The 14,614-nt window shown below is 45.3% G+C and overlaps 1 pseudogene; it reads right to left on the bottom strand.

Moving 5' to 3' along the window:
• The window catches only part of LOC139159139 (zinc finger protein 420-like), a 45,973-nt pseudogene extending 37,900 nt beyond the window's left edge, over positions 1 to 8,073 (bottom strand).
• Between the last annotated feature and the right edge of the window lie 6,541 nt (positions 8,074 to 14,614).

Below are 14,614 nucleotides of genomic sequence, written 5' to 3'. Positions count from 1 at the left end.
CTGTCTCTCTTGCTATCTTTCTCTCTCTCTGTCTCTCTTTCTCTCTCTCTCTTTCTCTCTCTCTTGCTAACTCTTTCTTTCTCTCTCTTTCTCTGTCTCTCTCTCTCTCTCTCTCTTGCTAGCTCTCTTTCTCTCTCTCTCTTTGTCTCTCTTTCTCTCTCTCTTGCTAGCTCTTCCCTCTCTCCTCCCCCTCTCACTTTCTCTCTATCTTGCTCTGTCTGTTGCACTCTCTCTCTCTCTCTTTCTCTCTCTTCCTTTCTTCTCTGCGGAGGCCGGTGAAGGTTTTTCTTATTTTAAATGTTCCGGGTGGCAGGGGGATGCGGAGCCCGCACGCACACACACACGACATTCCAAATCCTGCCTCAGCTGTGAGAAGAACGCCTGCTGACAGCCTGGGACAAAAGCGCTCAGTGAAAGAACTGCAAGAGGGGCCGGGCGGGTGTTAGCAGCCAGATGAGGAGGACGAGAAGCTGCTGCAGCCACCCCCAATCCCCCCCCTTCCCTGGGTTCCTTCCAAAGGCCCCTGGAAAAAGGCAGGAGGTAGCAACAAGGCACGAGGAAAAGCAGGCAGCTTGGCGGAGGGGAAGCGCTGAGGGGCTCTCCTCCTTTCCCACCCCCGCGCTTCTCTCCCGCCCAGGACGACACTCAGGCAGGGGCGATGGGACTGCTCAGACAAGGAGCACAGCAGGACGGCGGCCGGAGGAGGAGAAGGAATAGGAGAAGTCGCAGGCTCCGCCGCAGCTGCAGCCACCTCCGCGGTAGGAGCCAAGCCTGGCTCCAATGTTTGTAAAAGTTTCCGTGCCTCCTCTGTGCCCTTGATGCTTGGCTGAGAAGGAGGCCATGTTTTGCCGCCTTCTGAGGTCGCAGGGGAGGTAGGCGCACGCGACTGCAGCCTACTAGAGCCGGAGAAGCCGGGGTTTTCTCCCCTGCCCACAGCTTGGGAGGGGCAGATCAGCTGTTGGGCGGGGAAGGCGGGCTACTGTGCGCTCGCTTGAAAAAGGGTGCGCCATGCTTGGAATTTGCCCGTGCCCCAGCTCACTGTGCAGCTTACAGGGATCTATGCCGGCAGCGCCCCGCGCAGCTGCAGCTTCCCTAGGAGCTTGCGGCACACCTGGCCCTGTCTCGCCGCACACTAGTGTGCCGCGGCACACCGGTTGGGAAACGCTGCTCTAGTTTATCAATGTCCTTTTTAAATTGGGCCCCCCAGAACTGAACACAGTATTCCAAGTGTTGTCGTACCAAAGTTTATCCCAGATTATCTCCGGGACCGCCTTCTGCCACACGAATCGCAGCAACCAGTTAGGTCCCAGAGAGTGGGCCTCCTCCGGGTCCCGTCAACTAAACAATGTCCTTTGGCGGGACCCAGGGGAAGAGCCTTCTCTGTGGCAGCCCCGGCACTCTGGAACCAATTCCCCGCGGAGATTAGAATAGCCCCCACCCTTCTTGCCTTTCGTAAGCTCCTTAAAACCCACCATGTATGGTATGTTTGTATGTATGATTGGTTTTTAAAATAAGGGTTTTTAGCTGTTTTAGTATTGGATTGTCGCATGTTGTTTTTACCACTGTTGTTAGCCGCCCTGAGTCTACGGAGAGGGACGGCATACAAATCCAATAAATAAAATAAATAAAGTACTGTGGAGAAGAATAATTACTTCACGTGAGCGAGATTCTATGCTCCTCTTGATGCATCCCATGCTATCTATGCTGTAGTATAGCATAGCATAGGATAGGATAACAGAGTTGGAAGGGACCTTGGAGGTCCTCTAGTCCAAATCCTTGCTTAGGTAGGAAACCCTATACCTGTGATGGTGAACCTATGGCATGTGGAGCCATATCGGAGGGCATGCCTGTGCCAGGTGATTTTCGGCCTTGGGGAAAGCCGTTTTGCCCTCTAGACACTTTAGGGAAGCTTCCGGTTTGCCCATTGGGCTGTTTTTTGCAGTCCGGGGATTCAGGAAGCTCTGGATGAAAAAAACAGCACAACAGGCAAAGTGGAAGTCCATTTTGAAATTCCGGTTTGCTTGTTGTTTCTCTGTCCCAGGCTTCAGTGAGCCCTTTAGGCATGAGCAGGGATGAAGGGGGGGATTGTGTGCAAGTTGTTCCACTGATTAATTGTTCTAACTGTCAGGAAAGTTCTCCTTAATTCCAGCTTGCTTCTATCCTTGATTAGTTTCCACCCATTGCTTCTTGACCTGCCCAAGAAACATCGAAGGCTGACGGCAGAAAAAGACCTCACGGTCCATCTAGTCTGCCCTTATACTATTTTCTGTATAGAAACATAGAAGACTGACGGCAGAAAAAGACCCCATGGTCCATCTAGTCTGCCCTTTTACTATTTCCAGACCCTTGTGGCACACCGCTTGTAACCTGTCTCTGCTCAGAATACTCGCCATTAACAATAACTCTCTGATGTCTATGCTTCAGCCAGCTTGAAATCCACTGAACTATCCAGGGATTAAGTCCAATCTTCACTAATTTATCTATCAGCTCTTTATGTGGAACCGTATCAAAGGCTTTGCTGAAGTCCAGATAGGCAATATCCACGGCACCACCTTGATCCAACACCTTTGTGACATAGTCAAAGAACTCAATGAGATTAGTCTGACACGATTTGCCTTCAGTAAAGCCATGCTGATTTGGGTCCAATAAGTTATTGTTTTTTAGATGCTGATTTATCCTCTTTTTGAGTAGAGTCTCCATCATTTTAACTACAACTGATGTCAAGCTAACTGGCCTGTAGTTTCCAGCTTCTTCTCTACTGCCCTTCTTGTGGATAGGCACAACACTGGCCATTCTCCAATCCTCAGGAACATCTCCTGTTAACAGGGATTGGTTAAACAAATCAGTCAGGGGGGTAGCAATGACAGATCTGAGTTCTTTAAGAACTCTGGGATGGATGCCATCTGGACCCATTGCCTTATTTATCTTTAATCTTTCAAGTTCTTCTAAGACATCGGCTTCTAAGATCACTGGAGCTGAATCCGTACAGCTGGAAGCAATGCTATATCCCTCTATAGTATTATTTTGTAAGGTGTCCTTTGAGAAAACTGAACAGAAGTAGCTATTGAAATGGTCAGCGATCTCCTTATTCCCATTAATGCATATATTATTCCCGGTACTAAGCTTTGTGATGCTGCAGTTTTTCTTCTTCCTATCACTAATATATCTGAAGAAGGTTTTATCCCCCTTCTTTACAGATTTTGCTATTTCTTCCTCTTTTGAGGCTTTAGCAGCATATATTATCTGTTTCGCCTCCTTCTGTCTCATTTTATACACCTCTCTATCAGCTATACTTCCAGACTCTTTATACCTCCTATAGGCAGCCTTTTTTTCATTGACTATAGCCCTTACATCATTGCTAAACCATAGCGGTTTCTTCTTCCTTTTACCTTTAGTTACTTGCTTTACATAAAGTCTTGTGGCTTTTAAGATGGCCTTTTTTAATACAGTCCACTGGGTGCTCGCTCCTGCCATTTTATCCCTCCCCTTTAATTCATTATTTAAATATTCCCCCATTGCATTAAAATTTGTTTTTCTGAAATCCAATACTTTGGTTGCAGTATAGGATTGCTCACAATCAGTTTTTACATCAAACCACAAACATAGATGGTCGCTGCAACCTAAATTTTCTCCCACCTTGACCTCTGAAACCCGATTCCCATTTGTAAAAACTAAATCTAGAATATTCTCCCCTCTAGTTGGTGTCTTAACTAGCTGTGCCATAGCTGCTCCTGTAAAGGCCTCTACTATATTCTTACTTTTGCATGTAAGGGCACTGGGGATATTCCAGTCAACATCAGGCATGTTGAAATCACCCATAACCACAATATCTCCCTTTACTGCCATTAGGGTAATCTCATCCACCATCTTGTTGCCATGTTCCTCAGATTGCCCTGGAGGCCTATAGATCACCCCAATTCTAATGACAGAACCGTCTTTATTTTGCATGCAAATCCAGAGGGTCTCCAGATCTTTACATGTATTTTGAATTAGTATTGTTTTTAGACTTTCTTTAACATAAATGGCTACTCCACCTCCCCTTCTCTCTATTCTATCCTTCCTATACAGTGTATATCCTGGTATGGATATTTCCCATTCATTGGAATCCTTAAACCATGTCTCAGTTATGGCAACCAGATCCAAATTATCTCTAGATATTATGGCCATTAACTCACAGAGCTTGTTGCTCAAGCTTCGAGCATTCGTGCACATTACCCGAAGAACATTATTTTCATTATTAGTTTGCCCCTTATCATCAACAACTACATCTATTTTATTTTCAGCTCCCTTTTCATAAGCTTCCAGAAACTGATGTATCCTCATTGGTCGGGGACAGAAATCCTCCACATCTGGTACATCTCTGTCCCCTTTACCTAGTTTAAATGCCTGTCCAAAAAAGCTCTGAATTCCTCACCGAGCACCTGGGTACCTCTGTATGATGGATGCAAACCATCCCTCTTAAACAACTCCCTATTAGACCATCTACTGACATCATGACTTACATAACCAAAACCTTCAGCTTTACACCACTGCCTTAACCACACATTAAACTCTCTGATACAACTTGTTTTACCCTCCTGGCCACAAACCGGTAACACCTCTGAGAAAGTCACTGAATCAGTTATTTTACCCAGCTCCACACTTAGACTTTGAAAATCTCTTTTTACTACATTAACATTTCTCTGGGACAGATCGTTTGTGCCAAGATGCACCACCACATCAACTTTATTACCTTTACTCACAGCCCTGACAATGTTTGTAATCCGCCTGCTGTCCCTGTGGGCAGTGGCTCCTGGAAGACACCTCATCACCTTCACCACATCCTTCCTCTGTCCCAAATCAACACCTCTGACAATCGAGTCACCCACAAGAACATGTGTCCTCTCTTTATTTCTACTAACTGGACTTGGTTTGGTGACACTATGTTCCTCATTTACAACAGGTATTTTATCTTAGGATGGATATATGTTTATCCCAGACCTGTTTAAATTCAGTTACTGTGGATTTACCAACCACGTCTGCTGGAAGTTTGTTCCAAGGATCTACTACTCTTTCAGTAAAATAGTATATTCTCATGTTGCTTTTGATCTTTCCCCCAATTAACTTCAGATTGTGTCCCCTTGTTCTTGTGTTCACTTTCCTATTAAAAACAGTTCCCTCCTGGACCTTATTTAACCTTTAATATATTCTTTGTGGCACCCCCTGAGATATTGGAACACTGTTATCATGTAACCCTCCTAGTCCTTTCTTTTCATCAAGGTAGGCATACTCAATTTTAGCAACCATTCTTTATGCTTTAGCCTCCAGTGCCCTAATCATCTTTGTTTCTCTTCCCTGCACTCCTTCTAAAGTCTCAACAGGTTTTTTATATGGTGGCCAGCAAAACAAGATGCGGTATTCAAAAGGTGTTCTTATCAAGGCATTATAAAGTGATCTTGTTCCTATCCCTCTGTTTATCAGCCTAGAACTGTGTTGGCTTTTTTCGCCCCTGAAGGACACTGCAGCTGCCAGAATACCAATTTTTGTTCAATTGGTATTGTTTCGCTTTACGGCTTTAATTTTTTAGCTGCTTTCCCCAAGGTTTTTCAAAGATGTTAAGATTAAACTGTTAAGCCTTTCCAACATGTAAATTACATTTCCTAATGTTCACAAGACTCTTGTGAATTGTCGCATTCCTAGGACTATCTTCAAAGTTGTATCAGTAAGGCTCACTGGGTCATTCTGTGGGGACACCAGGTTCAAATTCACATAGACTCAATATCTGGTTTCCAAAGAAGCTCATGAATGAAAATGTTTAAACTTTTCGGAAGAAATCTATACTAACCTGGCAAAGTGGTCCCAGTTGGATCTTCCTGAAAGGAAGCTCTTCAGAATCATTGGATGGATCTCCCCTTTCCTGCAGCTCTGCTGAAATCTCAATGAATGGCTCCTGCAGTTTTTAAAAGAAAGCCTGATTTATGATCCATTTTCAAATGAATTTACCCATGTCAGTTTGCTACACTGAAGTTTTTCCTCTCCACTTGTATTTTTCCAGTTCAAATCAAAACAAGAGAACTTGAGAATTCCTGCTCTGTGGGTTGCTGTTATTTCTGGATAAATCCCTGCCACTTTGTGAGTTGCTCCTTTTTTATTTCCGACTTTTCTTCAGAATAGGAGTTGCTTACTTATCTCCTCCCCTCTACTTGATGATCTTGACCTTTCCTTTTTTCTGTACATTCAGAATATTTTTAGGTTTGTTCCATCTGTAAGATCACTAGCCTGGAAGTTTAGAAATAGATTTTGGAACGTACACCAAGGTGCTTTTGAGGGCAAAACGCACTTTGTGAAACATTGAAACTCTAATTAAAACAATTTGGATACTTCATTCTTTCTAAAGGAATATGAATAAAGTATACTGTTGTTTTTCTCTGCAAGATTTGTTTTTTTTTTCATCAGGGAACTTTCCCCCCCAAACTCTATCCTATGTACTGTACAATGGAAAGTCTGCTTAGAACTGTCTTCAGTGAAAAGTCTACAGTGGGGTATCACTTGTCTTATTTATGAAGACATTGAAGAGTACTTGGCCTAAGTACTCTTCAATATCTTCATAAATGATTTAGATGAGGGAATAGAAGGGAAGCTCATCAAATTTGTAGATGACATTAAGCTGGCAGGAATAGGCAACTCCCCAGAAGATAAGCTCAGGATACAAAATGGTCTTGTCAGACTTGAACAATGGACCCTATCCAGAAAATGAAATTTAATGTAGAGAAAAACAAAATTTGACACAGGCCAGAAAAACCATTGATTCAAGCACAGATTAGGCAAAAATAGTACAGTAGTCCTTCACCTATCGCTGGTGTTACGTTCCAGACCTGGCCGCGATAGGTGAAATCCACGATGGGGAATTTATCGACTGATAGTACTTATTTAAGTATTTATATTGTAATTGTTTGGTAGTTTTCAGTTTTAAGTGTTTATAAACCCTTCCCACACAGTATTTATTTTAGATACAGTATTTAAATACAGTATTTACAATTTTAGATATATATTTTTTTTGAAAAACCTGCTGATCGAGTTCGGCGGGCTGTTTAAATCTGCCGATCGGCTTCCTCAGAAACCTGCGATGAAGTGAAGCCGCAGTAGGTGAAGCGCGGTATAGCGAGGGACTACTGTAACTGTCAGAGGGACTGCAGTGGACAATCACTTAAATATGAACTTTCGCATCATGGATGTCCAGTCCATGACAAACTGCGGGAATATAAATGTGCAAATACCGCCACCTACTATTACACAATCTCAAGACTGGTTGTCTGATGGTTTTTGCTTGCGATTATCTGTAAGGAAGAGACAGAAGAGGCGTAGAAGAGGATGGAAGTCCCTCACCTGCCCCCCCTTTCCGGGCTCCGGGGCGGCTGAGGGGCCGACCAGGCAGCCTTCGGCCAGGGCCACCGCCTGGGCACAGCTCTCTGCTCCGCACTCCCTCAGCCAGCTCGACACCTCCGGGGGCAGTCGGGCCAGCAGCTGCTCCAGCACCACCAGGTCCAGCATCTCGGCTTTGCTGCTCCACTCGGGCCGCAGCCACCCCCGGCACAGCCGGTATAGGCGGCTGCAAAACGCCCGCGGCCCCTCGGCCTCCAGGGAGCCGCAGCTGCGGAAGCGCCAGCGCTCAGCCTCGGAAATGCGGAGCCCCTCAGGGAGGCCGCTCGGGCCGCCACTTCCCTCGCCAGACTCGCCGTCGCTCCCCGCCTGAGGAGCCGCTGCTGCTCCCTTCCCCGGTGACTCTCGGGCCTCCATTCGGTCTCCGACTTCAGCAGAGGCCGAACCAGGTGAAACTCCCTCAGAGGCCGCGTTCGGTTACGACGGATCCTCCCCCACGCGCTAGCCCCGCCCCTTTGCCGTTTTCAGGGGGAGGAAAAGCGCGGGCTCCGCTCCCTCAGGGCTTCTGAGGCTGAGAAGAGAAGCTGCAAGTCCTTCCCGCCCTCGGCCGGCCTCTCACAGACTCGGCGAAACAGGGTTGCTTCTTAGAGAGGCACAACGCTATAATTCCTCATGCTTTATTGCTCTTGACTAGAGCGTCCCATAAAGCAACTACCGCCTCTCCTGCCTTCCGTTCAACCTCCGGGTCTGGCAAAGGTCTTGTGCGCATGCCCTGCTCTTTCTGGACTGTCGGCAGACGTCTTGTGATGGCGGAATGTTTGTTTGTGGGAGGGGGAAATGCGGGGGTGAAGGGAATAGGCTCGGAGGAGGCAGAGCAGGGCTGGAATAGAGCAAAGCTCCTTTGTATGGAATCTAGTTGGCTTGCTGGTTCTGAGCGCCTGGGTTTTAATAATAATAATAATAATAATAATAATAATAATAATAATAATAATAATAATAATAATAATATATTAGATTTGTATGCCGCCCCTCTCCGCAGACTTTTGATCTCCCGCCAGAAGAATTATTTCTACGCTGTCTAATTATGTGATACGTTATATATCATTAAATAAGCATGTAAGGAATAACTTTGGGGGATTCCTCCAAACCAGGTTGTCCTCTCTGTTGTCGGTATTCATGTGGTGATGCTGAAAGAAGGAACCCTCCTTTCCGTTTCTATTTCTCCTGTTGGAAGCTCCTCCTCCCTCGATTCTAGAGAATGTAATATTTTCTGGAATATTAAAAGAGGTAAAATATTGTATTTCCCAAAAGGATAAATGAAGAAACATATTCTTAGTTGCTTAACTGCTGTAGATTTTGTGCCCATTATGAAAGACTTCAGAAACAAAACAACTTCACCTCCAAATTGAGGGTTTTTTTGGAGTGGGGGGAGTGTCTTTTAATGACCATTATTCCTTTGCATTGGAGTAGTGGGGCAACAGAATGGAGCAGGAGATACAACTTTGGCCTCCGGAGTTGCGTGTGTGTGTGGGGGGGGGCTCAACAGACTCTCCACTGCAGTCACTTCCCTTCTGAAGAGGTGCTATTAAGTACAGTATTGGGTTCCTTCCTATTTATTTTTATTTTATTTATTTATTTATTTTGTCCAATACACTGTTGTGGTTAGCTCTGGCCCAGCTCCTGCCCCAAGCAATGTGAAGGTGGAGGTGGGGGAGACATCCACATGCCACAGGCCTGTTTGCTTCCAGTAGAATCTGTCTCCTCTGACCAAGGAAGCGTGAGTGACAGGGAAGAGGGGAGTTTGGCAGACAGCCCAGGAGATCAATCACCTGTATCATCCTTGGATTCTGAACAAGAATCAATGACACATCCACGCATAGAGTGATGCATAGGAGACAACTGAAGGATTATTACAAGAGAAAATGAGGCCACTTGTGGTTGGGTGGGGCTGCTGTAATTAGTGCTACAGATAAAAGTGCAGTATGGTGTATTAGCCTCATGGCAGTTTATCTGATTCATTGTTTCATCAAGATCGTGGGTTTTTGCTGTTCAGGATTGTGTGTGTGTACTCTCTGGACTTTAGAATTGGACTCAATTTCCCAGATTGGATGAGCAATTGGATTGCATTTAACCTGTGCCTTGCATGTACCAGAAAATCCCTTTGACATTTAAAAAGGAAGCTGTTTCTGTTTTTCTGTATAAAAACTTTTGGGTTTTCCTTTTATCGTGTGGTGTGTGTCTTCCTGGACTAATTACCCTGTAATTACGGGTGGTTGAAACACGCGAAGGTTATAGAGGATATACTCATAGTAAAATATATCTAAGAAAGAATAGAAAAGAAGATATAGTAATAGAACATATCAATGAAAGAATAGAAGAAGAAATATAGGAATAGAAGAAAAGTATAGGAGATATAGGAGAGCAATAGGACAGGGGATGGAACGCTCTCTAGTGCACTTGTACTCGCCCCTTACTGACCTCTTAGGAATCTGGATAGGTCAACCGTGGATAATCTAAGAGTAAAGTGTTGGGGGTTTGGGGATGACACTATGGAGTCCAGTAATGAGTACCACGCTTCAACAACTCGGTTACTGAAGTCATATTTTTTACAGTCAAGTTTGGAGCGGTTAATATTAAGTTTAAATCTGTTGTGTGCTCTTGTGTTGTTGTGGTTGAAGCTGAAGTAGTTGCCGACAGGCAGGACGTTGCAGCATATGATCTTGCGGGCAATCCTTAGATATTGTTTAAGGTGTCTATGTTCTAAGCTTTCTAGGCCCAGGATTGAAAGTCTAGTCTCGTAGGGTATTCTATTTTGAGTGGAGTAGTATGGGCCGCTCTGCGCACCGGTAGCATAGCTCCAGGCAACCAGCGGGTGTGTCCTGGCAATATTTTGCTTCTGTCCATGTGTGAGCTTTTAATGATTTTTGGTAATTTTTTTGCTTCCAGCATGCACGAAAGCAAAAAAGATACTGAAATCTCACGTGCCAACGTATCTTCTCATGAGATTTGCTTTCTGCACATGCGCAGAAGCAAAATCTCTCTCTACCTGCCTGGCCTCCGTGTGCACACACCAATCACCTGGAGTTGTACAGTATTACTCCCTCCCCCAGAGACCCGTGGGCCTCCATTCAATCTCTGGCTTCAGCACAGCCCGAAAGGCTGAAATTCCCTGCAATACTGCTTTCGGTCACAGTGGACCCTTTTCCATACTCCCCGCCCCTTTCCCAGTTTTTGGGGGGACAGAAGGGTGGGGTCTCTGCTCCCTCAGCATTTCTGAGGCAAATTCTTCCCGCCAAAAGGGGGAAGGGGACTGGAGTGTTGTAATCATTGTTTTTTAAGCACTGAAATTTGGAATGGAATATTACTGGAGAGTGATGTTTTAGCCCAAATGGGTGCTGTATAAAACCTTAATTCTTCCTCTATGACAGTGTTTCCCAACCAGTGTGCCGCGGCATGGTCAGGTGTGCCGTGAGACGGCTCCTGCAAGTGGGAGCTCCAGGGCTGAGGCTTCAGCCCTGGAGCTCCCACTTGCAGAAGCCGCCCCCCTGGCTGTCGGCGAAGGAGGCTCGCTCGAGCCTCAGAAAGGAGGCGGATTCAGGCAAAGAGCCCGGCGCAACGGGCGCAGCGTTTGAAAGCGAGCGGGCGGTGGGGGCGCCTTCCTGAGGCGCTTTTTTGGGGCTCTGCCCCCCCGGCTGCCGGCGAAGAAGGCTCGCTCGAGCCTCAAAAAGGAGGCAGATTCAGGCAAAGAGCCCGGCGCAACGGGCGCAGCATTTGAAAGCGAGCGGGCGGTGGGGGCGCTTCGCTTCTGCCTTCCTGAAGCGCTTTTTTTGGGCTCCGCATCTGGCGAGTTTCTGCCTTGCCTTGCCTACGTAACGCGGCGGGAGAGACGCTAATTCCCATCCCAATCAGTCCGTCTTTTCCCTCAGGACTGGGTGGGCGTTTTGTTCCTGGCACCACGTCAGCAGCATCAGAAGGACAACGGAAAGGCAGCTCCCCCGTTTCCTCCTGGTGGCTGCAGCGGCACTGGCGATGCGTCCGCTAGCCACTCCGAGCGCTATGGGAACGCCCACCCCTCTCCCGTCCCGGGCTGTCAGTAAAGGGGCTGCTTCCCATCCCCTGCCAGCTTGCTCAGAACATTCAAACTAAGGAAAACCTTCGCCGGCCTCCACAGAGAAGAAAGGAATAGAGAGAACGAGAGAGAGAGAGAACAAGAGAGAGAAAGCATGAGAGAGAGAGAAAGAACAACAGAGAGAAAGAAAATGAGAGAACAAGGGAGAGAGAGAGAGAAAATAAGAGAGAACGAGAGAGAAAGCAACAGAGAAAGAGAGAGAGAGAAAGAATACGAGAGAGAAAGCATGAGAGAGAAAGGACAAGAGAGAGAATGAGAGAGAGAGAGAAGGAAAGCAAGAGAGAAAAAGAGAGATAGCAAGAGAGAGAGAAAGCAAGAGAGACAGATAGGGAGAGGAAAGGAGAGAGAGAAATGAGAACAAAAAGGGGAGAAAAAAGGAGAAATGATAAAATGATTGAGGCAGAGAATGAGAGGAGAGAGAAACAAAAGAGAGAGAGAGGTGATTCTTGAAGCATATTGTAAAAAGCACCCAAATAATAAGAAACCCCCCCCCAGCCCACAACTGGTTTTGGAAATGGTTGGAGTGTGTATACATACACACGCATAAAGGGGGGAGAGAGACAGGGATGGAAAAAGAGGAGAAGTGAGAGGGAGAAGGAATGAGGGAAAAAGGGAAGAAGAGAGAGAAATGAGAAACATGAGAGAGAAAAGGGGGAAAGACAGGAGAAGTACCCAGAAATGAGACAGTGGTATAAATTTGAGGAGGGATGATTGATGATTGACTGTATTTATAAGGGGATGTTACATGGGATTGTATATATGAGGGGGTTATGTATGTATGTATGTATGTATGTATGTATGTATGTATGTATGTATGTATTTATGTATTTATTTATTAGATTTGTGTCATTTTGGTTGGTGGTGTACCCCAGGATTTTGTAAATGTAAAAAATGTGCCGCGGCTCAAAAAAGGTTGAAAATCACTGCTCTATGAAAGGAAGCAAGAGTCCAGGCTGAGTAAGCAAGCTGCAGAATCCATGACCATGTTGGGAAATAATTAACTTGATATACAGCACGAAGAAAACCTATAGCTAACTTCCATATAAGGAAATATATGCCTTTCATTCCTTTGCTAATCACCAGTAAACACACAATCCAGGAAAAGGCAAAGAATGGAGCTTCCGTTAATTATCTATAGGGAAGTCATGAGAAGCTTGCCTTATATGGTGCAAGAGTGAATAGTAGTTGGAGGATGGCTTAATGTATGTGGTGTTCGCGAATTGGTTATTCTGTACCACATGTCAGGAAAAGTGAAACACAATAAAAGGAGCGATCCTGATTTAACAGAGGTCGTCTCATCGAGAAAACTTTCTCTCTGTCGCTTCATTCTGATGTGGCAATCATGGCATGCTGTGCCTCCCTAGAGGTCGACCCACTGAAGGAGGGCTGCATGCCTTCACTGGAGGCTAAAAGATATGAATGCTTGCAGGAACTGGGTATGTCTAGTTTAATGAAAAGGACTAGGGGAGACATTAGTATTCCAATATTTTGGGTTGCTACAAAGAAAAGAGAATAAATTATTCTCCCAAACATCTGAGGGCAAAACAGCAATGGGTGGAAACTAAACAAGGAGGGAAGCAACTTAGAACTAAAATTTTCTAAAAGAACAATTAATCAGTGGAACGGCTTGACTCCAGAAGTTATGAATGCTCCAACACTGGAAGTTTTAAAGAAGGTATTTGTTCTGCCAGCTCTTGGCACGAGCCTCTAATTAAATGCAAAAGTAGCCAAAACAGACACACACACACAGGAAAAGTCAACAATACTTTCTTTATCTACAGAAAAATAGAAACAAAACCCTTTTTGTAGTCCAAGGGCTCACGTGTAAAACAAACAGGCTTGAAGGCAGTGAAATAACAAAAAAAAAAAAAAACAAACCTCAAAGCAATTAACAAGTAGCTGTGAAGTCGTTACAGGTACTCTCCTTCAGACTTTGTTTAACTCACACCGTTAACTATGATTTACGTTCAGAGTCCAGATATCAAAGCACAGGGTCCTTGGAGAATCTGAAGAGTCAAGACAAATCCACTATCACGAAGAGATAATCTTCCACACTGAGAGGCCGGCACGCTGCCCATTTAACAGCAGCCCTAATTACTTGAACCACACCCAACCACAGGTGAACTCTCTTATCTCTTGTAATACCTACGTAGCTGCTCTTTCCTATTCATGGCCCTTCGCCTGCGTACTTCAATAAATGATTCTTCATCAGAGTCCAGCAAAGATAAGGAGGATTAGGAATGGCTTCCTCCTGGCCTGCCAAGCCCCCCTCTGAGGGTCCTATTTCACAGTCACTCCCTGCTTCCGACGATACTTTGCTGCCCGAAGCAGTCGGCAGTAAAACAGGCCTCTGACACTGGGAGGATTCACCCACGTCTGTTGTAATCATAGGTTCATAGGCACTGAACTTTAGGAATGGAATATTGCTGAAGAGTGATGTTTTAGCCTAATGGGTGCTGTATAAATCTTATAAACCTCTATGAAGGGGCTGCAAAGTCCAGACTGAGTAAGCAAGCTGCAGAATCCATGACCACGTGGAAAATAATTAACTTGATATACAGCATGAAGAAAACCTATAGCTAACTTCCATATAAGGAAATATATGCCTTACTCTCATTCCTTTGCTAATCACCAGTAAACACACAATGCAGAAAAAGGCAAAGAATGGATCTCCCATTGATTATCTATAGGGAAGTCACGAGGAGGTTGCCTTATACAGTGCATGAGTGAATGGTAGTTGGGGGATGGCTTAATGTATGTGGCGTTCGCAAATTGGTTATTCTGTACCACATGTCAGGAAAAGTAAAATACAATAAAAGGAGAGATCTTGATTCAATCGAGGTCGTCTCATTGAGACAATTCTCTTGTTGCTTCATTTTGATGTGGCAATCTTGGCATTCTGTGCCTCCGTAGAGGTCGACCCACTGTGGGAGGGCAGTTTGCCTTTACACATCCACCCCCAGTCCTTGGGGCAGAAGCTGGCTCAGAGCCAACCACAAGAGTATTGGACAACCATTTGTCTGAAGTGGTGTAGGGTTTCCCGCCTAAACAATGAGTTGGACTAGAAGACCTCCAAGCAGTGTTCCCTCTAATTTTTTTGGGGGGTGGGCGGAAAAGTATAGTGTC

The sequence above is a fragment of the Erythrolamprus reginae genome, chromosome 2 (assembly GCF_031021105.1).
Source record: "Erythrolamprus reginae isolate rEryReg1 chromosome 2, rEryReg1.hap1, whole genome shotgun sequence".
NCBI lineage: Eukaryota > Metazoa > Chordata > Lepidosauria > Squamata > Dipsadidae > Erythrolamprus > Erythrolamprus reginae.
This window is presented reverse-complemented; position numbering and strand designations above follow the sequence as displayed.